Genomic DNA, 27773 nt, shown 5'->3' with positions numbered 1-27773 from the left:
ATGAGGTAGTAAAGGTGAAGACGCATAATGAAACCTGCAAACAAGATTTTGCTAATAATAGAATTCTGAAGGAGTTAAACAAGTTGAAGGAACAATGTAGTCATAATTTCGAGAGCATACAGAAACAATATGACAGCATGGTTCATAGCCTCGAAGGGTTCGATATTGTACGAGAAATCCCCAATTTTCAAAATGTTATGACTGGTTTGTACAACGAACGAAATAAAGTTTTGGGAGCACCAAGGTTGAGGTCTAAATCGTCCGTAGAAGCCGTAACACCAGAAAAAATTAGAAAGTTCTTGTTGGCGCAATATTGTGATGACGAAAAGAAGATTTTACTATTTTGTTCCAAAGACCCTAAATCGATTGTAAAGTACAAGTAAATTCTAGCTGATGGTACTTTTAGTTCGTGCCCGACTGAATTGAAACAATTATATACAATACATGGCGTCGACGAAACTACATCGGCTATTGTACCCTTAATTTTTAGCTTACTGCCTGACAAGTAACAGCATACTTATGACACACTTTTCTGGCTAATAAAATCCCAATTTAAATATTGGCGTCCAAAAAAAATAACTGTTGATTTTGAGTTGGCACCTATGAACGCTGTTCGGAAAGTTTTCCCTACCATCGCTATCAAGGGTTGTTATTATCACCTAAATAGGTGCTTGTTTGCAAAAGCAAAGAAGTTAAAATTAAACACAAGGGTTAAAAAAAGACATGTAGCAAGGTGTGCTGGCCTTGCACGTCTACCCAAAGTCTACATTAAAAAGGGGTACCAATATATCATGAAGAAAAGTGCGCCTGGAGATGACATAATTAAGTTCAACAAATAGTTTCGTAAACAATGGATGGCAAAGACTGACTTTAAAAAAAACTGCTGTTGCTCTGCAGCTAAAATACGAACAACAAACAACATCGAAGGTTGGCATAGTCGCCTGAACCGATATATCGGACGAAAAAGATCGACATTGGCTCACCTGCTGCATGTACTAAAAAAGGAAGCAACGATTAATATCCTCAAAAGAAAAATAAAACTGTGCCGAGAGTACAAAGAAATTGACGAAGAGATCAATGACGCAATATCGGAACTTAATCAAAACGAAATCACTGTTGGTCATTGTATTGAAATAATATCACCATATTCTTTTAGATATTAATAAACTACTGATAATTTACTAATTCCTAGTTTTCTTGATTTATTTCACTACGGAACGGTGCGTTTAGACGCAAAGTACAGTCAAGGGCATAAATATATGTACAACTTTTTCATTACTTTATATGGAATCATATGGACAAAGTGTATAGATATGTATGCTCTTGACTGTACCAGAAACGCGAATGATATACTGAATAATACTCAAATTACCTGTACGCTTACCATGAGTTTGACAATGACGGCTTACGCTAACGAGTATCGAGTTTTCTATCTGTGCATCCCGCTCGTACTGTCAAAGATAGAAAACTCGATTCTCATTAACGAAAAATGACAATGTCAAACTCATGGTAGCCGTACTGATTTGGTTTCGGAAATGACCAGATTATTTACATTACATTACATACGTTGAAATCAAATTACCGAAATTAATGTCAAATACATTTCTGGATAATAAGGAATAATCATTTTTCTGTGATGGTGTAATAGCGGTCTAGGACATACTGGTAACTAACAATTGATAAAAAGTAAATGTGTGTTGTTTATTTATGTCATAGTTATGACGAAGAGACGTCATTTATTCTTCATGCATTGTAATCTAACTTATTAATAAAATTAATAACGATGTCGAGTTATTTTGAATTCAATGGCGGTAATAATCTCAGTTGTCGCCCTTTAAAAAGAGCGGTATGCGGCACCGATGAATGCATATTCCCAACGTGCTCCACGATGTACTTACGCCCAATACCTTATTTACAAAAGGCAATGTTACTATCGAAGTTTAACTTTTACGTACCTTTTCATGCACGGGTTTGCAGGGAGCATGTGGATGCTGAGGACTGGAGCAATGTGGTTGATTCCGATACTGCCGTAATGGATTTTAATCAATCCCATACTGCTGATATAGTAAATATTAATAAAAGTGTTTTACTGTTGGTGCAGGTGACAACTTCATCAGCATTAGAATAAATTATTATTCGTTATAAAGTCTTTTGATTTATTTTTGAAAATATGTATCAAGTGAAAAAGAGCTATATATTTACAAAAATACTTAGGAATAGTATACAGTTGTAGAACCGCTCGTAAATCATAGGTAATAAAGGTGTAAAATTTTAATTTTATTAATAAATGATTGTATTGTATTGTATTGTATAATACGCGAATTCGCGTCCGTGGCATTACGTTCAAACTCTTGAGGTCGCGATATCGCGTTCGCGGCGTTACGTTCGAGTTATTGAGGACGTGATACATCGTGTCTGCGGCATTAAGTTGAGGTTCTTGAAGACGCAATATCGAAGAATATATTTTATTGCATGCCAGTTTCACACGAGGGCAGAGCAGTGGGACAGAACAGTAGGCAGCACGGTACTGCTACAACCTGAACGCATAAACTGAGACAGAATAGTATAGTACTGTTCTGTCTCAGCTTGTGCTGCCTACTATTCTGCCCCACTGTTCTGCCCTCGTGTGAAACGGGCGTAACTTTGCAAGTCAAATATAATGAACTAAGCGTAGACTAACTCGTAATACTTCTAAGACTACTTTTCACTCTTTTCTCACCACGAAATTCGTCACTTATTCCACACCATGTCTTCAATTACAAAAAAAAAATATGGTATAGGTCCTAGGTAAAGCATGGGTCCGGATCACTCATGGTTTCATAAGAGTATTATTTATTCCTTACTGGATACTAGTTACGAACAATCATACAGGTATCAGTAAAGGTAAAAATCCTATTACTTGGATACCAGTATCCTATGAGGATCATTTTTTATTTTTATGTAGCTGGTTACAAAACTCCGGTTACATACGCGGCCGAAGGGAAAATAGGCACAATGGTTGTCGATTTGCCGAAAATGCCCAGCAAAACTAACTTACTAACTAGTCTAGTGACTATGAATTTCGGTTTTGGCTACAATAAGTTTATGGAGAAATATAAAATCGAAAAAGTCGAAAAACGCGTCCTGCATTTTATGTTTCTGAACATCCAGACGGCTTGCACAAGCTCACGATATTATGCTAGTGAAAGAGGTCATATATAGACTAAAAGGTATTGTCAATATATAAATCGAGTCAGAAGTCACAATAACCTGCCAAGACTTACTATAACCTGTACATTGATCACAGTTTAAAGTTACGCAGGTTACAGTGAAAAACGCATTTTATAGATTTTATCTTTTCAACGAAAAATAATACGAATGTCTCACTTTTGACATAGATAGATATACCTTCATGCAATATTAAAATATATTATTACATTATGCCCCACACCAATTTCGTAAAATCATCGAGACAAGTTAAAGTTATCATTCATGTTACAAACTCCAGATTTCTGCCTTTAAACACTTGTCTCTCTGAAACTACGACACTTGGGTCATGATGGTTCCATACTATGGTTAGTTTGATACTTACTTAATATTTTGCGACAACTATGATCTAAATATAATTTTCTATGTGTGAGTGAGATGCAATACCGCGGATGAACAGGTTACAGTGAAAATATCCTTGGACAAACTTCATGCATGAATATTGTTGTAAAAAATTTATATATAAGACCCGTGCAACGTACATTTTAAAAGGTATTGTATATGTTATCTTAAAGCATGATACTTTATTAACATCAATTGGGGCTTATAAAATCTACAGAACTAAAACTGGAAGAGCGATGCATTTGGACAAGACAGGTTACAGTAAAAAGTGATACTCTTTATTTTTTTTAAATATAAGTATTAAATTTAAATACAAATAATGACTTGGCCTCGATAAACATTGTTTTTGTTTATGTATAAATATTTTTTTCACATATGAAAAACAGAAAATAAGCATACATTCAATTCAAAAACTCGATGACAGGTTAAGATGCCACTCTTTTGAGAATCACTCTTATACGAAAACGATACCAAATTTGGCCTAGTAGCTTAAATGATATAGATATCAAGATAAAGTTGAGAATTATTATAGCATATAACCTGGCCGGAGATTTCTCGACAGATTAGTAAAGTTTTCATCAAAATCAGTTCAGCGGTTTTCACGTGATGCGCGGTCAAATAAACAGACAAACAGACAAAAATTCTAACAACTATTGGAACGTGTTCTGTTAATATCGATTCTAAGTATCCCCAGTCACTTTTTTTCGAATATCTTCCATGTACAGACTTTCGACCCTCTTCCGCTTTATTATAATATGTAATTTTAGTTTTATTTTATTTATTTAGGAAATGCTAATTTAAAAACATCACCTAACAAAAACAAAAAATACAAAAAGAAATTCCCTCGCTGGGATTCGAACCCAGGACAAAGAATAGAATAGAATAGAATAGAAATAATTTATTCGTTAGCACACACAAATAGAAAATTATACAAAACAAAGAAACATAAATAAAAAGAAAAAAAGCCACGAAATGGTCTCACCTCAGCATGTTGCTGGCGACTTCCAGCGCTGATCTTCCTGTGAGACCATCCGGTGAAACAATCACGACAGGTAACAAGAAAAACAACAAAATTAATATATATAATAACATACAAAAGACAGAGACAGAGATGTGTTAAAAATACATATTACAATAAACGCTATCACCACGTACAGCTGTTATATCCGGCCGAACTCAGCTTGGCCGTACATTATGCCTAAGATTATAACTAGCGCCATGCGGCAGATACGCAAACTAAACTAAAATGACAGCTAAGACAGGTCGATTTTATCAGAATTTCTCTTTGATTAGAACAAAAGCAATACTGTATCAATCTAAATTTGACTGCTTAAGTGCTTACAGACAGTCGCATGAGGGCGAGAACAGAGTTATTTAAAGTAATGTGCCATGGCAATGCAGAGGGAACGTAATCTAAGTGGTAAGTAAAAGCAAAAAGCTACAGGCAGCAGCAAGTTGGTGGCCGATAATACTCAGGACCATTAGCTTCCTGAACCGGTGGCAGCATGGTTGCATTTTTATCGCTAGTCACTATGCCTGTCACTTTCACACTTACGTACTTGTTAGAACGTAACAGGCATGGTGCCAGGCGATAAAAATGCGACCGTGCTTAGCCCGCTGGATTACTGCCAATACCCGCTAGGCTAAACGGGTTGTCAATTTTAGTTAATGCTATATGATAGATACGGAAAGGAGCGAGTAAAACCACAGACGGCCGTTAGCGCACTGACATATATTTCAACGAGTAACAGCGTGTGGACGCAGCCTCACGCACACATATGCAACACTTCCTCCCCCTAGTTACATAACTAACCTAAAACAATTCTTAAAAATATTTCTTAAAACTAATATTGGAACGCTTCCGTAATATTCTTTTGGGGACTATTGGCGCATTGCTCGCCATGTCTGGCTTCTGGCCTCCTGCTTCCGCCTCATGGAATTCATCCTCATCATCTGAGCTTGTCACCTCTTTCCTTACTTCGCTCTTTGCCTTACTTTCCCCCTCTGCGGGGTCGTCCGATGATGGGGCTAAAGTCCCCGTGAGTGAGGGACCCGGCGGTAGTTCATGGGTTGACATCGGCAATGGTGACGGCAGTGGAGTTGGTGGCGATGGCGTTTGCGGCAGCGGCGGTGGCGGCGGCGGTGTTTGCGGCGGCGACGGTGGCGGCGGCAGCGTTTGCAGCGGCGGCGGCGGCGGCGTTTGCGGCGGCGGCGGCGTTTGCAGTGCAGAGGGTAAGGATGTCTCAGGTAAGTCACAATCCAGTGCGTCACAATAGTCCCAGTTACTTTCAGTACCTTTGTACTTAAGTATATGATTTTTATGTTTTTTAATCAACGCTGAAGTAGTAATGTCTTTTATTAAGTATAAAACTTTGCCTAGTCTTCTGTTAACCACGCCTTTAGACCAAGTGAACTTATTTTTATTAGTAAATTTTTTGTATAGTACGCGCTCGTCGGTTGTAAAAGTTTCATTGTTCTTCCTATTTAACTTGTTATTCTGCGAACACTGTTTATTTTTGATAATATTAGCAAGGGTGACCGATGAGGATGAAGGCGTTGGCGTAACCGGGTGCAGTAAATCTAAACGCGATCTTAGTTTGCGTCCATACACTAGTTCAGTTGGCGAAGAGCCCGTGGTAGAATGAACGGAGTTCCTGTAATTGAACAAGTACTGTAATAGTTTAACCTTACTATCCCGTACATTAAGCCCTGTTATTAAACTAGATTTGATCCCTTTTTTGATCACTTTGACCATACTTTCCGCCTGGCCATTACTAGCCGGATGGTATGGTGGTGACGTCACGTGTTGTATCCCGTTTAAGTTACAAAAAGTGGTAAACTCGTGCGAACAAAAGGATGCACCGTTATCACTTACGATTACCGTAGGTAACCCGAACCTTGAAAAAAAATCACATAATTTATCTATGACCGCCATTGATGATGTCGAGTTTCCCATATCATAGACCTCCACCCATTTGGAATATGCATCCACAGCGATTAAATATGTGTGGTTATTTATAGGACCCAGGAAATCAATGTGGAGCCTAAAAAAAACCGTGGGGGGTAGGTCCCAATGTGCCAATGGAACCCGCGCCGGAGATGGGCGTAATTGAATGCAAACGTCGCACGAACCTATCATTTTTTCGATCGCCTCGTCTATACCGGGAAACCATAACCTTGAACGTGCCTCCGCTTTAGTTTTAACGATACCTAAGTGTGAGGTATGTAATTCAGACAACACTTTCCCCTGCAATCTTTTCGGTATCACGGCTTTATGGCCGCGCATAATACACCCGTTTTCAATTGATAGTTGTGTACGACATAAAAAGAATGGTTTTATTTTTATATCGTTAACTTTATGAGGCCAGCCATTCACGGTATACTTAATTACCTGTTGGAGAACAATGTCTTTACTAGTTTCATTACGAAGCTCATTAACAGAAATTGGCAAATTACCATCCGTGACAAAACAAATGTATGCAGCTCGATCCCAATCATCGCGCGGGTCGACCCGAGTTTCATCCTCCTCGCCCCCTCGCGGCGGCAGACAAGCCCGCGACAAGTAGTCCGCGCTGTTATCAGCGCTGCGTACGTATTCTATGACGTAATTATACCCACTTAGAAACATTGCGTATCTCTGTAATCTATTCGCAGATACTTCGGGAATGCCACGCTCGGGATGGAAAATGCTGGTTAAGGGCTTATGATCTGTACGTAAAACGAAGGGTACCGACCTTCCGTACAGGTACTGGTGAAATCGACGTATACCAAACACGATACTAGTGGCTTCCTTCTGTAACTGCGAGTAACGTTTTTCGGCCGCGTTAAGACTGCGCGAGGCAAAGGAAACCGGTCTTTCGGTGCCATCTGATTCGATCTGTGATAAAATGGCAGATAGCCCGGTGGGGGATGCATCAACTGTCAAGATGACCTTCGCGTTAGGATTGAAATGCGCAAGTACCTGATCCGACGCTAAGACACTTTTAATCTTTTCAAACGCAGTGTCATGCTCGCTAGACCAATGCCACTTTATATTTTTTTTTAATAGGTCATACAATGGGCTCAAGATTGTTGATGCTTCCGGTACAAAACTCCGGTAATAGTTTACGAGTCCCAAAAAAGACTGTAATTCGTTAACATTTTTAGGTTTTGGTGCATTTACCATCGCTACTATTTTATCCGATGATTTTTTTAAACCGTTTTTACTTATGACGTACCCTAAATATGAAACTTCGTCCTGGAAAAACACGCACTTTTCCTTTTGTAGGGTTAACCCCGCTGATTGTAATCGCTTAAGGACTGCGTGCAACCGGTCTAGTGCTGTTTTTCATCACTGCCCGTGATGAGCACGTCGTCCAACAAACACAACACGCCATCCATGCCCGCTAGTAGCCCCTCCATAGCACGCTGAAAAATCGCTGGTGCCGAGGATAACCCGAACACTAATCTTGTATATTTATAAAGGCCTCGGTGTGTATTAATACACGTTATATTTTGTGAGGCCTCGTCGAGCATAAACTGATTATATGCCATCGATAAATCGAGTTTTGAAAATTGTTTGCCCCCACATAGTTTAGAAAATAACTCATTTGCCGTAGGTAGCGGGTATTGCTCAACGACTAGTTGTTTATTAATACTCACCGAGTAATCTGCGCATAGTCTAACGGTTCCGTTTCGTTTTAATACGGGGACAATTGGGGAGGCATATTCAGAGTGTTCGACCGGAACGAGAACGCCTAGATTGACTAGCCTATCTATCTCCTTATCGATTTTATCTCGCAATGCGAACGCGATCGGCCGGGCTTTAATAAAAACCGGTTTAGAGTGTTCTTTTAAAGTTAATTTAATTTTAGTTTTATTGTAACACCCGAGTTCATCCGAGAAAAGCTGAGGGTATCCCTTTTGTAACCGTTTAACTATAGTTTCATCACTACAATAATGCACAGGGGTTAATTGTAAATTAAATGTAGAAGTGAAATCTCTTCCTAGTAGTGCGGGGCCCTCATCACAGACTACATATGCGTTTATCGAATGCGTGCTCCCCGCATATGAAATGGGTAGTGGAATCATTCCTATACACTGAATACATTCCCCAGAATACCCGTGCAACCTTTTGCTCGTGGATCGTAAGGGAATGTCACTAAAACTCTTATTGTATGTATTTTGCGGTACAACCGTGACGGCACTGCCCGTATCAATTTCAAATTTAAATTGTTTTTTACGAATAGTGACGGTTTCGACCATAGGCTCTCCGCGAAATGAACGAATAAAATAAATCTTACCGTCGTCATCGCCCTCATCCTCTGGTCCCAAATTAACGTATTTCACTTTACACATTCTACGCAAATGTCCCTTTACATGACACTTTTTGCACACGAAATTTGTAAACCGACACTCTGCAGTCTTATGATTTGTGTAACCGCAAACCGTACACGGAACCTTCGCGCCGACACCTTCTGTTTTCTTCGGAATCTTTGATATCTTCAACAGCTGATCAGTGCCGGGTTCGGAACCCGACGCCGTAGCTCCCGCGCTGGCGCACCGAATAGTTTCTGCCAACTCGACAGCTTTAGCCAGCGTCTAATCCTTCAACTCCCGAGCATAAAGTTTCTCCTTCTCCCGGCCTGGCAACATGCCTATCAGGAACCGGTCACGCAGTGCCTCTTCTACATTAGCAAATTCACAGTGTGCAGTCAGACCACGGAGCCTCGCCGCCCATTGCGTGTGAGACTCGCCTACCTGCTGTGACGCGGAGTAGAACTTATGACGCTCCCCGAAGCCCACCCGTGTCGGTGTAAAATGTCCGTCCAAAAGCGTCAAAATGTCCTCGAATGGCACGCTTTCCAATTGCTTTGGCAACGCTAAATCCTCAACTAATTTATACGTGCCTTCGCTGAGTGCGCTTAAAAGAATGGCTTTCCTCTTCTTCCCCGTAGCATCTGTCGTCCCGTCCACATCATTAGCCAAAAAAAATTGTAGAATCCTGCCTTTGTAACTCTTCCAACTTTGGCCATCGTGATCAAAAATAGTTAAAATCCCGAGATTAGCACTTGCCATGATTTTTTTTTTGCGGAACGGGTAGATTACGCACGCGAGTCGCCACTGATAGATACGGAAAGGAGCGAGTAAAACCACAGACGGCCGTTAGCGCACTGACATATATTTCAACGAGTAACAGCGTGTGGACGCAGCCTCACGCACACATATGCAACACTATACAACCAGAGCGCTAGTCGTATAAAATAACTTTTGAAAGGGACATTTTTTTGTATGGAGTTATCGTTCTTCTCCTAGTGAGTATTATATTCTTTGGTCAGGTGTCAGATTGGTAGGTATAGAGGTCCTCCTGGCTGCCTTGGAATCGTCTATTTTGGCATCGTTCAACAATGTGCTGGGTAGTTTGGTCTTCAAGACTGCAGTCACAACGGGCTCTCTTTCCATCTCCATTTCTGCCACATATAATTGCACCTGCCATGACCTGTGCGGATTTTGTTGTGGCGGCCCCAGTATTTCCTCTGCAGCGAGAAGCCCTTCTTCTGAGTAGGGTATTGGGTACTTTTGTGGTGGCCAGTCGTCGTTGTGCCTTTATATAAAGATTCAAGTTTCGCACTCAAAAAATGTTTCAACTCCATACAAACTTTTAAGCCCTTTTTTTACCACCAGGGATCAATTTTCTTTCGCAAAGTTTTAAGTTCCTAGCTTAAAATGAAATGTGCACCCCAAGACAAACTTTCATCCCCTTTTCAACCCCCAGAGGGGTTAAATTTCCAAAAACGTTGAAGTTACTTTTTTTGTAATCGTCTATTATGCCTTTCTAAGAAGTTTCAAAGCATTTGTAATGGATTCAAAATTTCAACCCCCTTTTAACCCCGTTAGGGGATGAATTTTTAAAAACGCTGAAATTTCTTTTCCTGTATTATAATAATATGCCCATATACTAAGTTTCAAGTAACGCACTCGAAAAAAAAAATTGATCTCGGTACAAACTTTCAACCTTTGTTTCACCACCTTAGGGGATGAATTTTCAAAAACGCTGAAATTAGTTTTCTTGTATTTCAATTATATATGTTTTTACGAAGTTTCAAATTGCTAGCTTAAAATAAATCTTGAACCCCATACACACTTTCATCCCCTTTTTAACCCCGTTATTTTCATACCCTATAACCTGGCCGTGTATTTTTTCGACAGATTAGTAAAGTTTCCATCCAAATCCGTTCAGCCGTTTTCACGTGATGCGCGGTCAAATAAACAGACAATAGAAGCCACACCATCAGGTCAGTTCATCTGGTATATGTTACGACTAAATTAAATATAAGTATCTGCAGTAATTATAGTCACTAATATGCCGGGATGGATGAACGATCACGTAGATTAATGATACTCGATGAATGCCATTGCTATAACGATACAATTGATAAAAATACAAATAATAGGAATGTAGTGAGGTTGACTGCGACACTTTCCAATTCAAATCTGACTGACGGTTCCTCTCAGTATGTCAGCCCCTTTCGGGCTGTCATCAGAATCAGCCAGGAACCAATCCATTCAAGCAGCTGTTCGGGTCATTCAAATAAAAGCCACTGTATCGCAGCCAAACACACTCAAGCATAGACAATTTCAATACTTGACATTCCATCAAACGCAGCCGTCATAAATTCATAATAGACGGTCTGCGATATATAAAATTTCTAGGTAGATCAGAGGCATCGATTACGCGGATTACGAGAGAAGGTCGTTCCTCCTGAGGTATTAGGCTGCCAAAGGAAAGCAAAACAAAAATAAAAACTTTTATAAAAAAAAAGATAAACCGACTTCAAAAAGGATGAAATAAAATATTATCCTTTTTAGGGTTCCGTGTTTAAGTATATGCTGTTGTATATGTAGGTAGATTAGGAATGCATGTATTGAGGGTAGGCTTGGTGAAAATAAATCAGTTCTCTTGGAGTTAGCAAATGGATTGTTTCATTGCACTTTTCCTAAACATTACATGGTGTCAGGTGTGAATATTCGTGTTAGTTCCTTCATAAGATTGTAACAGTCAATTAGTAGAATGAGTGACAGTGAAAATAAAACTGATAAGCGTAAGCCAGGTCCGGGCGGTGCGGCCGTAAGCGGTACGGCGTACACGGCGGTGCAACAACCACCCGCCATGTTGAATACGGGCAACCTCGCCGATAACTGGCGGGATTAGAAACAAACGTTTGATTGGTATTTAATCGCATCAGGCCGAGAAAAGTCCTCAAGTCGTGAAAAATGTGCCCTATTACTTCATGTGATAGGAAAAACCGGTCGTGACCTATATGAAGAATTTGATATTAGTTCGAGCGAACAAAGTAATTATGAGGCGTTATGTAAAAAGTTCGCTGACCGCTGTGACCCACAGAAAAATGTTAATTTCGAACGGCACTTGTTCTTTGAGACATATCAAACAAGTGAAAATTTTGAGAAGTACTTAGCGTCACTTCGTGTGAAAAGTAAAACGTGTGAGTTTGGAACATTGAGGGAAAGTTTAATTCTAACACAAGTAATCCGGGGAATTAAAGATGGTCAATTAAGAGAGAGGATGTTAAGAAAAAGGGACTTAAAATTGGAGGATGCGACGGCTTGGTGTCGCGCAGCAGAATTAGCGAGTGAGCAGGCGGGAGCGGTGCGGGGCGGAGCGAGCGCAGAAGCGACGCGAGCAAGTACAAGCGCGCCGCTCGCCGACGTCGAGCAAGTTCGCGTGCGCCCTTACCGCCGCGCGCCGACGCCGACGCCGACCACATCTCGCGCCGCCGCGCCAGGTGCTCCGATAACGCGACGACCGCAACAACAGTATCGTGGCGGGACTGGCTCTAAATTCAAATGTACAAATTTCGACTACGTACACGAACGTGATCAGTGTCCCGCGTATAAGGTTAAATGTTTCAGATGCGATCGTGTCGGACATTTTATGAGGTGTTGCAGAAGTAATTATGTGCGGGAAGTGTATAATGCTACAGACGAGATAAGTGATTGCGAGGAACTGATAATACAGGGAGTGGAGATTTTGTCAGTCGACAGCAAGGGGTGGTTCGAGAGTGTAGCGGTGAACGGAGTTCCTGTGACGTTTAAGCTGGACTGTGGTGCGGACGTCTGCGTCATGTCGCGCGACAGCTTCAGGACGGCAGGGTACAGTGAGGACATTTTGAGCAATACTACGGTATTGCGTGAGGTTAGTAAGAACATTTTACCTGTGGTGGGATATTTTGTAGCGGAATTGTCGCATCATAACAGTGAAAAAAAGTGCAAAGGCAAGATTTACGTATTAGATGTAAATTGTAATAATTTATTGTCACGAGATTTATGCAGTGAGTTAAATCTAATTAAAAGAGTAAACGAAATTTCTGATAATAGTAATTGTATTAATTTAGTAAATAAATACAAAACTGTGTTTCAAGGGATCGGTCGTTTACCGGGTGTACACAAATTAACTGGGGACGAGTCAGTTCCTCCGGTCGTAAGATGCTCAAGGAAAATACCTATTAAATTAAGACCACGATTGCGAGAGGAACTGGATCGTCTGCAGGAGCTAGGCATTATTGAACCAGTGGAGGAACCTACCGACTGGGTGTCGAGTATTGTTCTTGTTGAAAAACCGGACGGCAAATTGCGATTGTGTATAGATCCTCAAAATTTGAATAAGGCAATCAAGCGTAGTCATTTTCAACTTCCCACACTAGACGAGGTCACAGCGAATCTATCAGGAGCTAAGTATTTTTCACATTTGGATGCTAGTAAGGGTTTTTACATGATCGCTCTTGATGATTTTAGTGCAAAGCTTTGTACTTTTGCCACACCATTTGGAAGATGGAAATTTTTACGTTTACCTTTTGGCATCTGTTCGGCATCGGAGGTATTCCATAATGCAATGATTAAGATATTTTCAATGGAGGGAGTGGAATGTTTCATCGATGATTTACTCGTGTACGGGAGAACAAAGGAAGAGCATGATTCGAGGTTGGAGGCCGTGTTACAGCGCGCGCTACACAATGGAGTTAGGTTCAACAAAGAGAAATGTGTTTTAGGCGTAGAAGAAGTGAAATATTTAGGTCACGTGTTTAACTCTAAGGGTATGCGTCCCGACGGCGACCGCGTGAAGGCTATCAGGGACATGCCTCCTCCTAGTTGCAGGAAGGAGTTGGAGAGGTTTCTCGGGATGACGAATTATGTGTCGAGATTTTTACCAAACTATGCAGAGCTTGTCGAGCCATTGAGAGGACTGCTTAAGAGAGATACCGAATTTCAGTGGTATGAAATTCATACCAGCGCATTTGAGAGAGTTAAAAAATGTTTAATGGAGGCGCCAACGCTACAATACTATGACCCCGGGGAGGGGGTAGTGGTGTCGGTAGATGCGAGTTCGCGAGGGCTGGGCGCGTGCTTGCTGCAGGGCGGGCGGCCGGTCGCCTTTGCCGCCCGCACGCTCACGCCTGCCGAAACGCGTTGGGCACAAATTGAAAAAGAATTATTGGCGATTCTGTTTGGTTGCCAAAAATTCCACCAATTTATTTATGGCCACAAAAGTGTATTAGTGGAAAGCGACCATAAACCACTAGAGGCTATATTCAGAAAGGCACTCAATGATACGCCCGTAAGACTGCAAAGAATGCTACTGAGGCTACAAAAATACTCAATAGAGATAAAATACGTTCCCGGGAGACTAATGTATGTCGCCGACACACTATCGCGCGCCCCTACTGACGGTGACGACACGTGCGACGACAAAACGGGCAACGACATTGATGTTCACGTTAATGCTCTCTACGACAGCGTTAACTTTAGCGCTGACAAGTTGAAGAAGATCAAAGAGGAAACGGATAAAGAACCAGGGCTATCGAACGTTAGGCAATACTGCTTGAAAAGCTGCCCGCATACTAAAAATATCCTAGAAAGTGAGGCTAAGCCTTACTGGGGTATTAAGGAGGAACTTCATGTGATAAAAAATATAGTATTCCGAGGCAATCGCGTTGTAATACCTACTAGCCTCAGGAAGGAAATGCTGCACAGGATTCACGAGGGGCATTTAGGCATTGAAAAATGCAAGTACAGAGCACGAGACGTAATGTGGTGGCCAGGCATGTCGGCACAGGTGGAGGCGCTAGTGGCCGCGTGCACGACGTGCGCCGAGCGACGCGCCGCACAACCGCGCGAGCCGATGCGCCCGCATCAAGTACCTGGCAAACCCTGGGAAGTGCTAGCTACTGATCTATTTGAATTTAAAAACAAACACTACATCTTAGTAGTTGATTATTATTCAAAATATGTCGAGGTGATTTCTCTGTCTGATATTCGAAGTGAAACTATAATTAACCAACTAAAATCCATTTTTGCCCGCCACGGTATTCCCAAGAAACTCATATCGGACAATGGCCCACAGTTTACCTCGGCAGTGTTCCAATCCTTTGTAGAAAAGTGGGAATTCGAACACGTCACGAGTTCACCTTACTATCCTCGGTCGAATGGACTAGCCGAACGAAACGTGCAAACGATTAAAAAGTTAATGGAAAAAGCGCAGAGTAATGGCACGGATCCATATTTGGCTCTCTTAAACTTCCGAAACACTCCGGTTTCCGGCGAGTCATTCTCCCCGGCACAACTTCTTATGGCACGGAGACTCAACACCAGATTACCTGTGTCAGAACAATTACTTGCGCCAAGGGTACCTACTTCAGGAGCTGTTAAAAAATGTAGGTCAGAGAAAAGTCTAAAATCCAAAAAACATTACGATGTCGGAACCCGGCCACTAATACCGCTTGTTCCGAACGAGCAGGTACGAATGCGGGAGTCAAACATTGGTCGCAAAGTACGATGGATGCCAGCGCGAGTCGAAGGTGAAGCAGGTCAGCCTCGCTCCTACTGGTTACGCACACCGGACGGCTCCCTATATCGCAGAAACAGACAACACATTTTATTACAATCACAAAATGACCGGGCTAGTGACCAACACAAAGCGTATCACATACCACAATCTACAATCCGCGAGCGAAACCATAACCTAACTTACAAACATTACGACGATTTCGAAGACAACGATAATGCTAATACACAATCGCAACGCACTGTCAGCAATAATAACCCCGGGCGCGCAGACACAGGTGGCTATTACGTAACGCGCTCCGGCCGGCAGGTCATTCCACCCGACCGCTTGTAATAGGTACATATATGTACCAATGTACCCAAATATCATTAAAACATATCATTATTACTGTCTTACCCAATACGTCATTGAAATGAAATAACTATGTCCATAAATTCGTCATTAATGCACCCATATGTAAAACAATAAATGTATTATATATATGTATAATATACTATTGTAGTTGGCGGTACAAAAATCATGTAAATAAGTCAACTTTATTTAATGTCAAATCTTAAAACTACAGATTCACTTAGCATGTTATAATTATGTAATCATTTTGTTATCTTGTTAGGCTTTTGTAAGATAAAGTCCAATTAAGACAATTATAATTATTAGACCTAAGTAATACCTATATCTATAGCCCGTTGTGAAAAAGGGACATGTTGTATATGTAGGTAGATTAGGAATGCATGTATTGAGGGTAGGCTTGGTGAAAATAAATCAGTTCTCTTGGAGTTAGCAAATGGATTGTTTCATTGCACTTTTCCTAAACATTACATATGCGTTACCAACTGATATGTTTGAAGTCGGTGCCAAGCCAAATTTTAAACCATATATTCATAGGGATTTTGGTGCAATTCGATAAAGATGCGGCTATATAAGTATGTACGTTGGATTACCTAATGCAGCGTACTACGTAGGCGAACAACACGCGAATGCGAAGCGGCGCGGCACGGCGCCTTAATTAATCCTTTGATACCTATATAGAAGTGTCCTACGTGGGCGATCTCGTTGCGAACGCGAACGAATTGGGCCGACCGCGCCGTGCCGCGTCGCTTCGCTTCGTGTTCGCGAGTGTTCGCCTATGTAAGACGCAGCGTTACACGACGACAATAAACGAACTTCCTGTACACCTCAGAACAGAACACACGCTTGAACCTTCTTGGCGCAGTTCGTACCATGCTTGTCGGCACGTTAGTGTAAATCTAATACGTTTTGTCGTCGTATTTTTTTAAAGAGCATTTCTTACTAATTCTTAAACAGTCATAGCACGCATGTGTGGGATTGGGAGTGAGTTATTTTCTGTCGCTTATCCAGAGGACTACATTTCAAAATATAAAACAATTCAAGGAACCTTCATGCAAAATTTCAGCTAAAGCGGTTCAGTTGTTTAGCCATGAAAAGGTAGCAAAGAGGCAGACATAATTGCTTTCACGTTTATAACATTTGTACAGTTGTAATGGGATTTATAGACATAAAGCTAATTATTTTTGACTGGTATTGTTACTACTTGGAGTACTTGGCTTGGCACCGACTTCAAACATATCAGTTGGTAACGCATATACTTAAACACGGAACCCTAAAAAGGATAATATTTTATTTCATCCTTTTTGAAGTCGGTTTATCTTTTTTTTTTATAAAAGTTTTTATTTTTCAATTTTTAGTTTTAAGACATTATTAAGAGCGTGACGCATGAATGAAAAACATAATCATGTTTATCTGTAAATTCGTAAACTTTATTAAATAATCAGAATTTTCCTCGAGTCCGTCTGGGAAATCATTCCTGTCAGTAAATCCATTCTCCGCCCCGCCACTGATCCAATCTCTCAAACCCTCCGATCACTCAACCTCACAGCACATCAACCCGTGATCACTGAACCCCTCAACCCTAAACCAACAACCCTTCAACCGCCATTCCCCGACCCCTAACCCCAGAACCCTTAACTCCTAACCCTAACCCCCAATCCCACTCCCAACCCCTCAGTCTCCGACCCATCAACTCACCTCCCCTCAACCCCCAACCTCAAACCCCCCAAACACTAATACCCTCTACCTTCACTTCTCAGTCTCTTTGGTTGTTTCCAACACTACCTACATCAAAAATCATAATACACATACGAGGGAAGTTATCAGTAGCCTTACCACGTGATTGACATTGATATATTCGCTATCGTGTGCGTAACTTACTGTTTATGCATCTCGCTCGTACTGGCGTATTAGTGTACAAAGTAAGTTACGAAGAATATTTAGTGCCAAACTCGTGGTTAGGCTACAGTTGCACTACATCAAATTGGTGGTTTTGGTGAGGAAATGCTTGAGTTACTTTAGAAAACACCGAAATTACCATACACGTGCCTTTAAAAATTAAGGAGTTCCCTCAATTCCTCACGGATTCCATCATCAGATCAAAACCAAAAATATTACGAAAACACCTTGGAGAGATAACTTCTTTCAAACAGAAAAAGAATAACTCAAGTCGGATCATGGGTGCCGGAGTAATCGCTGAAATCATTATCATCAAAACAATCATCATCATCAGCTCCACTTCATCAAATTGGTGGTTTTCGAGAAAAAATGATCAAGTTGCTTAAGAAAACGACCAAATCACCATACATGTGCCTTTAAAAATTGAGGAGTTCCCTCAATTCCTCATGGATCCCATCATCAGAACAGCACCAGATTAATGTGAAACCACCTTGGAGGTAGTTCCTTTCAAACAAAAAAAGAATTGTTCAAGTCGGACAACGGGTCTCGGAGTAATCGCTGAACATCCTACATTAAAAAAATCATCATCACTACCTTCAAAACAATCATCATCATCAGGTCCACTTCATCAAATTGGTCGTTTTCGAGAGAAAATGCTCAAGTTGCTTATGAAAACACCCAAATCACCATACATGTGCCTTTAAAAATTGAGGAGTTCCCTCAATTCCTCAGGGATCCCATCATCAGATCAGAACCAGATTAATATGGGACCAACTTGGAAGTAGCTCCTTTCGAACAAAAAAATAATGACTCAAATCGGACCACAGGTCTCGGAATAATCGGTGAACATACATAAAAAAAAAAATAGCCACAACCGAATACCTCCTCCTTCTATGAAATTGAAGTCGGTTAATAAAATACTATTAGACGATTTTGACCTATATACCACCCTCTTGACAATGATCATATTCCTGGTCAGGCTTTAAATAGAAACATTAAAATAATTTTGAACCTTACAACAGCTTAATTCTAAGCAATAAAGTACAACTGTTGTAAAAGATTCAACTTGTAGGCAATAATTATAATATTGTCTTCGGTTATAGTTACTCATGAAATAAAACTATGAAAACATGTTGTATGTGTGTTGTTGTAGGCAATATGTTTGAAAAATTAATGTTTTAAGTTAAAATAATCCCCTTAGACTTCCGTTAATCTTGGCTTAATTTGTCTGCCTTTATTTAAGTTTTTTATTTTTCAATATTCCATTTCAATAATCTAAATATATAAAAGAAGAAACTGACTGACTGACATATTAACACTAACACACAGCCCAAACCGCTGGTTCTAGAGATTCCAAATTTGGCACGTATAGGTTTCTTATAAGGTAAAAATAAGAGAGTGAAATGGGGGTCCAAAATTAGTATGGGGACACAAGATTAGTTAGACTATTTTATTCGAAACTTCACAGGAGTATTCCTAACCATAAATAAAGAAACACGTCTTTCAGGTTTCTTGAAAATTCAACCCCTAAAAGGGGGAAATGTGGTGAAAAAGTCTGAAAATCAACATGAGTATTGTTTCTATGGTTTATCGGGTCGCTGATTACGAAAACAACAACGATTTTAAAATCCAACGTGGCGGACGTGAAAAACCATCTCCCCTGTTGGGGTGCAATGGGGTTGAAATGTCTAAATATCAATATGGGTGTCGTTTTTATGGTTTTTTTGGGACGTTAATTACGAAAATGGCATCGATTTTGAAATATAATAATGTGGTCCGTATCCGTATAGTGACTACACCAGCCAGCCGTTCTGCTGCAAGGACGCAGAACCGTTGGTCACACAAGGGAGGGAGAGACGGAGAGGCTCGTCGAGCTTGCTCAAATGCACGTGCTGGTACGATCCAGGCCGTCGGTCAGAGGCGTATGCTACGGTACGCTAACGACCTCCGTCCAGACAAACCTGTTCCGAGGCAGGACGTGTATTCGGGCCTACTCGTATACCCTTCATCTGCCGCCCCGGCATGCTCAACTGACCCTCCTGCCCGAGACACCGGTGAGCCAATAATACAGGTGACGAGTGTGGGGCTGTTGCAGTCGAGGATAGGAGTTGACGGGAGTTGAAGAACCAGACCGAATACCAGCATCGTGCCCAGTTTAGGGAAGATGTAGATAAATATTTTTATTTATTTATTTATTTATTTAAACTTTATTGCACGATATAAAATTGTACAAAAGGCGGACTTAATGCCTTAAGGCATTCTCTACCAGTCAACCATTGGGTCAAACAGAAACGTGTAGTTAGTGCAGGATTGTAGAAAGCGAGAGGAAATATGAAACACAAATCAAATTATTCTAAACAATATATATTTTGTTTATACACTTACACATATAAGAATAATAACAATATATACCTATATATATACAAACATGCATACATACATACATATATAAATAAATATTGTATTATGTACCCAAGTATACAAGTAACATGCGGATCATTTATTTTTAAGCGAGTTAGAGAGGTGCTTACGTAATTTTCTTTTAAAAGAAAATTTGCTCTGTGCTTGCCTTAAAGGAAGAGGGAGATCGTTCCAAAGACGAATTGCCTGAAGGGCGAAAGAGTTGGAAACAAAGCCAGTGCGGTGATGGGGAATGGTCAGTTTCAGACTTCGAGATGTACGCAACTCGCAACCGGGACGTGGTGCTACAAAATTGAATTTAGATTTAAGGTAATCAGGAGCGGCAGGATCAAATAATATAGAGTAAAGGGTACAGAGAATTTTTAGTGACCTGCGTTCACGGATGGGAAGCCAGTTCAGTTTGCGGCGGAAGGCCGATACGTGATCGTATTTACGAAGTCCATATATGAACCTAATGCAACTATTCAGAAGTCTGTCTAGTTTGTTGAGTAACTCCTGGCTTATATTAGAGTAACACACATCTGCATAATCAATCACGGGCAACACCAATGCCTGAATAATAAGAGTTTTTGTGCTAACTGGGAGAGAGTTCTTGAACCTATAGAGAGATCTCAGCATGTTGGTTACTTTGCGACAAATTTCAGACACCTGGGAGGTCCAAGTCAAACCACTGTCAACGATTAGACCGAGGTTTTTCACGGTAGACTGAAACGGAACCACATTATTTTCGAATTTAATCGGATCTAAGAATGTGATGTCAAGTAAGGACAGCAGACGAGGGCTACCCAGTATAATGGCCTGACACTTGTTGGGGTTGACAGAGATCCCAAAATTGCGAGACCACGCAGATATGCTTTCCAGGTCATCATTTATTTTCAGGATCGCGTTATCTAAGGTACTTGGGCTTGCTTGGGCATAAAGTTGCAGATCGTCAGCGTATAAGTGGTGTGGGCATTTAATTCGATCAGTGATTAAGTTTATAAATACAGAGAACAAAAGAGGAGACAGAATACCGCCCTGAGGAACGCCGGAAGAAAGCTCATCAAGGGCGAGATAGAAAACTGTGAATAAAATTTCACGTTTTCTCCATAGTAAATGAATGGAAAAAGTTTTTTTTTTTATTTGTGGCTTTTTAGTACATTACCGTAAGTTGACCCTTAGGAAACTATTGATACTGGATATGAATGGAATCGATTGGCATAAAAAAATAGCATGTGAAAAATAAAAGTTCATTTACATACAAATTGTATGGGAAGTTTTCCCCGATTTGTGGCTTTTCTAGCCGTTTGTTTTTTTTGGTCCCATACAAGCTTTTGATCCTGGATAGGAATGAGATCGATTGGCATCAAAGAAAAAGTTTGTCAAAAATGACCTTTTTCTCGCACCCTGTATGTTTTTTCCAAAATCTGTAAACGCCAACCTTTATTAATTTGAAATCGAGGGAAGGTCTTCTAAGACCGTTTTCGCGTAGCAGCACAGTATCTGGTAGCTGCCTTCACTGACCCATTTAGAAATTCCACCCTGTATATATTCTACCTAAGAACAATAAACCATAAAAACCATCTTTTGTAAGTCGTTATAATTATAATTATGCTAGCTTATAGGGGAGGCTGATGTTTAGCAGTGGATGTCTTCACCACTTGTAGTTCGGAAACGGCCCTAACGAGTAACGATTAATGAAATGATGAAAATATTAATGGTCAGTTTGCATTTTACTTTTCAAGGTTATTTACCTAACTTAGTATCTTCTTAAAAAAACACGATTCAACAAAAAAAAACACCGAGCAAAGCTCGGCTCCCAGGTACTTTATATTAACACACGAAGAATTCGGTGTGCGACAATCTACACGCTGATTCCTTTCAGAGATAATGGAATACATGCGTGACTATCGGCTTCTATCAGGGGGGAATGTGCAAAAGGTATTTCGTTTTAGCGAGTCATTACTCTTTCATGAGTTCCTATACTTAATGATACACCATCCGGAAAAGGTCGTTTTGCTAAGCTTTGAAGTTTTTCTAGCTTGGTATTATTGTGTGTGTTGAGCCGATAAATAATTTGCTTTTACACAAGGGAACTAATTAATTAATAATTCACCCCACATCTCACTTTACGTCTGTAGGAAAAAAGTAGTACCTAGTCCTTAATTTATAAATTGAAACAGACATCATATATCTGTCGCAGGCAAATTGTAAGAAACCGCCGTTTACAGTTTACGTTGTCATTTTACAATAGTTTTCACTGAATGATCTGGGTAGCTCCGGTGCTGCGGAAGATATACCTGTATCAATAACTTCTGAGGTTATAAGAATATTAATGTTGCTTATTTTTTATATATAGTTTCCAGACTATAGGTATACTAAACCTAAAAATAATATTTTGTGTCATCCTAGGTATTTGCTTAGGTAGAAATTTAGGTATTTCTTTTTTCAATCAGCATTCTGTAAAAAAAAATATTAGAGACGAAATTCTTTGTTTCCCTGTAAAGGCAAAGTGGCTTCCGACGTACACACGCATTTTGTGTCATTTTCATCCACGGGTATAATGGCATTTAATAAATACCTAATATTGATCCTAAAACGCCTAAAATAATATTAGAGTCGGTAAGTGAAGTGTTGTACTTTACAGAACATTGTTATATGTTATTCAAACAAATCTGTGTCAAATTCATCCACCGCTTTTATTTAAAAAAAAATTTTCTAATTAACACCCTGTATCTGCCACAAAAAAAAATTCATATTATTAAGTTTACGTCTACAATATTATAATACCACATTGAGACATCATTCATAATTTGGGTCATTTTGATCCACGGTTTTTTTACTATCTGGCAAAATAAAACTCAATTGAGCAAGAAGGGCGTGCGCGGGGAAGGGTACCTACGCGGGTGGGGTGCTTATTATACTTGCCGCAATATCAGCTGGCGACTGAGATCTTAATACTATCTCCTTTACCCTTGTTAAGACCAACCAAGAGTGAAAGAGATGACATTATGAGCTGTCTTGCCACTTAGTTTTGCGATACAGTGTATTTATTTCATTCGGAGGCATAATTACATTGTCTTATCAATCTTACCGTAGTAGGTATGTAAATATAATTAAAAATAAGCTATTATATGTTATTTGTATAAAGATATAATCAAATTTCGTCTTTATGGTAAACGACAAAGTGGTACCTACCTTTTGATTGAGAATGTCACATCAGCGACTTTTAAAAATTACTTTTGTTTCGATTTTTAGTAGACTTTTTAAGTTTATTTTAAGACGCAATTTATTGTGATTTTTGTTATGTTTAAGCGTGGCAAGCAACATAAATTACAATAATGATGATGTACATTAAATAAAAGACTATAATACCTACATATTTGAAAGTTATTGAAAAAAAGTGCCATCGTTTGATGAGTAGAATATTATGTTTTAATTGTTTTGGTCGAGTTACAGGCCCCACCTGGTATATTAGTTTGTTACAAAGTTATGGCTTGCGATTATCGTTAGCCAAGCCCCCACAACATAACATGAATTGAACGCTTTCGTTTCAGGACGTCTCCAACGGATAACATTATTTTTATCAATATAAAAAAAATCTAAGTAAAGCCTGACCAGGAATATATGATTACGCGCCATGTTGCGGAATTTCACTGGAACAAATTTTTTCATACTATACTGAACTGTCACCCTATACATGAGAATGAACAGCGCCCTCTTGACAATGATATTACTGGTCAGGCTTTAATATGTGTCATAATTTAGTAGTCCCCTTTGTGGATTCTAAGTTTCCGAGTTACAGCAGTTTAGTGAAAGCTCGCAAAATTTACCTAAATCCATTTTGGACAAAAACTGATACAACATTTAGTACTAATTTAAAACAGGAAACCTAGTGAAAATTTCAATTGGAAACTCAAAATCCCATACAAAATGACACTTAACGCAAACGCATTCATCACCTATCAACCACCTCAGGTAAAAGGTACACCTAGTATTGTTACTTCTCATTAAAGAACAGGAATTGCCCATTGTAATAATTTATAATGTAATGTTTTTTTGCGTTTTTTTTTTAAATATAAATTAAGGGTGGAATAAAGAGGAAAGAAAATTTGATTATTTTTACGCTACAATGCACGGTTTAGGAGATACAGCCCTATAAAGATTTTTTTTGGTTTTTTATTATGGTAATTATGGGTTGCATAAAGGGGAACGAAAATTTTATTATTTTTGCGCTACCACGCACGGTTTAGGAGATATTATATCTATGTATAATAATATATATATAGCTATAATAGCTCTATAAAGTTTTATTTCCTAGTTTTTTTAAAGTTTTAATTAAGGATTTCTTAAAGGGGAACGAAAATTTGATTATTTTTGTGCTACGATGCACGGTTTAAGAGATGCAGCCCTATAAAGTTTTTTTTTTTTTCATTGTGTTTTTTGTATATTACTTTGGGGTTCCGTAAAGGGGAACGAAAATTTTGTTATTTTTGCGCTACCACGCACGGTTTAGGAGATGTAGCTCTATAAAGATTTTTTCCTGGTTTTTTTCCGTTTTTTTTAAGTATTAATTAAGGGTTTCTTAAAGGGGAACGAAAAATTGATTATTTTTGCGCTACGATGCACGGTTTAGGAGATGCAGCCCTATAAAGATTTTTTTTGTTTTTTTTCATTGTCTTTTTTGTATATTACTTTGGGGTTCCATAAAGGGGAACGAAAATTTGATTATTTTTGCGCTATAAAGATTTTTTTTTCTTTTTTTGTCATTGTATTTTTCATGTATTACTTTAGGGTTACATAAAGGGGAACGAAAATTTTATTATTTTTGCGCTACGACGCATGGTTTAGGAGATACAGCCCTATATTTTTTTTACAATGCATGTGCTCGAAAAGTGCGTTTCCTACGGAGCCATATCGTGCGGAAAGTACTACTTTTCCGCACTAGTGCTTTTTGTTTTCAATTTTTTTTTACAGTACATATGGTGCTACTTTCTCACACTAGTGCGGAAAAGAGCACTTCGTGCATATGTCGAAAGTTTAAAGGGCCATATGTACTGTGTTCAGGCATAATAAAACATGTCTATCGGCTACATAATTCAAATGACGCGGGAAAACGCCGCCCTTGCGCCGATCGCGCGACAGTCACGCCACTCTTTGGTGAGTTCCGCCCGTGGCTAAAAAGGGAAACCAGTCGCAAGAGAAAACAAAATACGGGCGGCACGTTTTTGCTGTCGCGCTGTAATAAAAACGGTTTTATTGTGAAAATGCTATACATTTGACCTGTGACGGTTCTGTGTTTGTGTAAAAGGTGTTAAGGAACTCGGAACATTAAATTTAAGAACCAACGAGAGCGGGGGCTCTGCCCAATGCCCCATTGAAGCCGGCTTCGAGGCGGTTAGCAACAGGTAATTACCGTGTTATTTGTTTATGTAGTTGATGATGTGTATTTGCCTGAACATACGATACACGTGCGAATAGGTAATTCGCAACTCGTGTCGATTTAAAACACTCCTTTTAATAATTAAACTTATTTGCCATGATATGTTTTTTTATTTACTCGCACAATGCATAGTAAAACATTGTATGATACACGTGCGTAAAGATGATTTCCGCACTTGTTGCATAAATATCTATTTTTTTATCAAAGTAGAATTTTATCAAAGAATGAAAGAAAGTCACGGTATTAATAACCAAATTTTACTTTAGTGGTACCTTTTCCCTATCACTGTCACAAATGTATGTGGCGTTCACGTAAACGCGATATTTTTAAGCTTTCCCTGCGCAATGTTGCCAGCTCGCTCGCAAATCAAACATGTACTTACAGTTCTTTTGCATAATGGTGACATTGTAACAATATCTATAAGTTTTAAACAGGTAAAAGATAATTCGATGCATTATTTGCTTGCTTGTAATAGTATAACTTCTTTGAATAAGTTGCGTTAATTTGGCGCACAGGCGAAGTAAGCATGCGTTGCGTACGGCAAGGTCACGCCGCGGCCCAACCCTGCACGGCCTCCGTTGCCCATTCAGACCGCCCGCTAGCTTCGTTTGAACGCAAATAATATTTTTGTAATATTTGTTTATGCAGTGGATGCAAGTGACACAAATTCATATATCTTATTTATCCCGCATTTCAAATTAATAAGATGTAAACTCTAATATCTTTAATATTCTTTTGTAACGGTGACAGCCTGTTACAACAAAATCATCAAATATCTTATGAAGCTATGCCTTAATAAGACACAAAATCATTTAATGGACCTATTTAAACGATTAAATTCGACCTAAGTAATTTTTTTTAACTCTAATTATTTTTTGTGTCATTTAGAATATTATGACATAGTATCAGATTGCATTGGACGCAATTGACACAAGCTATGTTTTCACACTAAAAACACTATCCTAAATGCAACACAGTTACATGTTTTCTCTCGAATATTTTTTTCTCCAAAATAATTCAAAATAAAAAATAATTACCACAAATTAACAAATTACTAGAAAAGCAAATTATGTATATGACACAAAACAAAATGTAAGATTTACATCTTAACAAAGTATTCATAAGCGAAAACAGAATTGACTTTAATATTTTTATAACCTAGGGGTCAAAATATAGCCAGCGGTACAGGTCTAAGAGGCTGATTAGCCCTTCTGCTCTCGCGTGACGAAGCACAGCGGGCGAGGGCTGCTCTCCCTCCGCGCCTCCGATTTCGTAATTGCTCTCTAGGGGTAGGACAGACAAGACAACGTGGATAGTGGGGTGCTCTGATTCGGTTTTGGGTGACCTTGAGATTTTGGTGGCCGTGAGGATGGTGGTGTGGTATAAAAGTTAATATAAATTGATAAAATATCCAACCATGGTCACCTTCAGACCACCGTCACGTTTACGTTGACCTTATTGAGCGCACTAACAATTTGCCTTCGGCAATTTGTAAAAGTGAATTGTAAAATGATGACGCCGTTTGTAAAATGTCGAATCTTACAATTTGCCTGCGACATCTACCTAGTAAATAAAAAAGTGGCAGTGCCTCAGTGTTCGAGGCTGAATTTAAAAACGCTATAACCTATAGTGCACTGCCTTATGGGAATATAGGTCAGATCCGGAAACCGCTACCAAATTTTAGTATGTTGTTGGGCATGGTACTAGGTCTCCAAAACTACCGGAAGACAGCAGCGCCGGCCATCTACTTCAGCGGAATGACGTCATCAAAATGACTCCCGCCTCGTTGCGAATATTGCATTTTGCACCCAAACTATGCATTGCACATACACGTGTGGGGTATTAAACGAAAGCCAATAAAATATTATATATTTCACTTATACACTATATACCAAAATATACAATAGTTTAAGAGAAATGTATGCTACGACGGTCAGCTGGCGTCACACTCTTGGACAAGATCCGGAATGAGTACATAAGGGGAAGTTTTAAAGTCGTACCAATAATCGATAAAGCCAACGAAAAACGCCTTAGATGGTACGGCCGCGTCCAAAGACGCGAAGAAGACCACCCGGTAAAACTGGCCTTAAACCTGCCTGTAACCCAGCCACGCGGCCATGGAAGACCCTCCGCCACTTGGCTGACGACGGTCAAATTCATACAAACGTCGGGAGAAGCTCAAATTGATACAAACGCCGCACGCAATCGTGCTCAGTGTAGAGATCCACGCCGCAGCCAAAAAACCCGGCGGCGGCG

The 27773-nt window shown here is 39.7% G+C and overlaps 1 long non-coding RNA gene and 2 pseudogenes across 1 annotated transcript in view; 2 read left to right on the top strand and 1 right to left on the bottom strand.

The window, feature by feature from the left end:
- LOC134754504 (uncharacterized) overlaps positions 1-27773 on the top strand; it is a 579708-nt gene that overhangs the window by 410024 nt on the left and 141911 nt on the right. The gene's annotated exons all lie outside the window — the stretch shown is intronic.
- On the top strand, positions 138-2128 carry LOC134754763 (uncharacterized; annotated as a pseudogene).
- LOC134754027 (uncharacterized protein K02A2.6-like) lies at positions 5281-9761 on the bottom strand (annotated as a pseudogene).

The sequence above is a fragment of the Cydia strobilella genome, chromosome Z (genome assembly GCF_947568885.1).
Source record: "Cydia strobilella chromosome Z, ilCydStro3.1, whole genome shotgun sequence".
Classification (NCBI taxonomy): domain Eukaryota; kingdom Metazoa; phylum Arthropoda; class Insecta; order Lepidoptera; family Tortricidae; genus Cydia; species Cydia strobilella.
The sequence above is the reverse complement of the archived record's forward strand: the minus strand, read 5'-3'. Positions and strand labels throughout refer to the sequence as shown.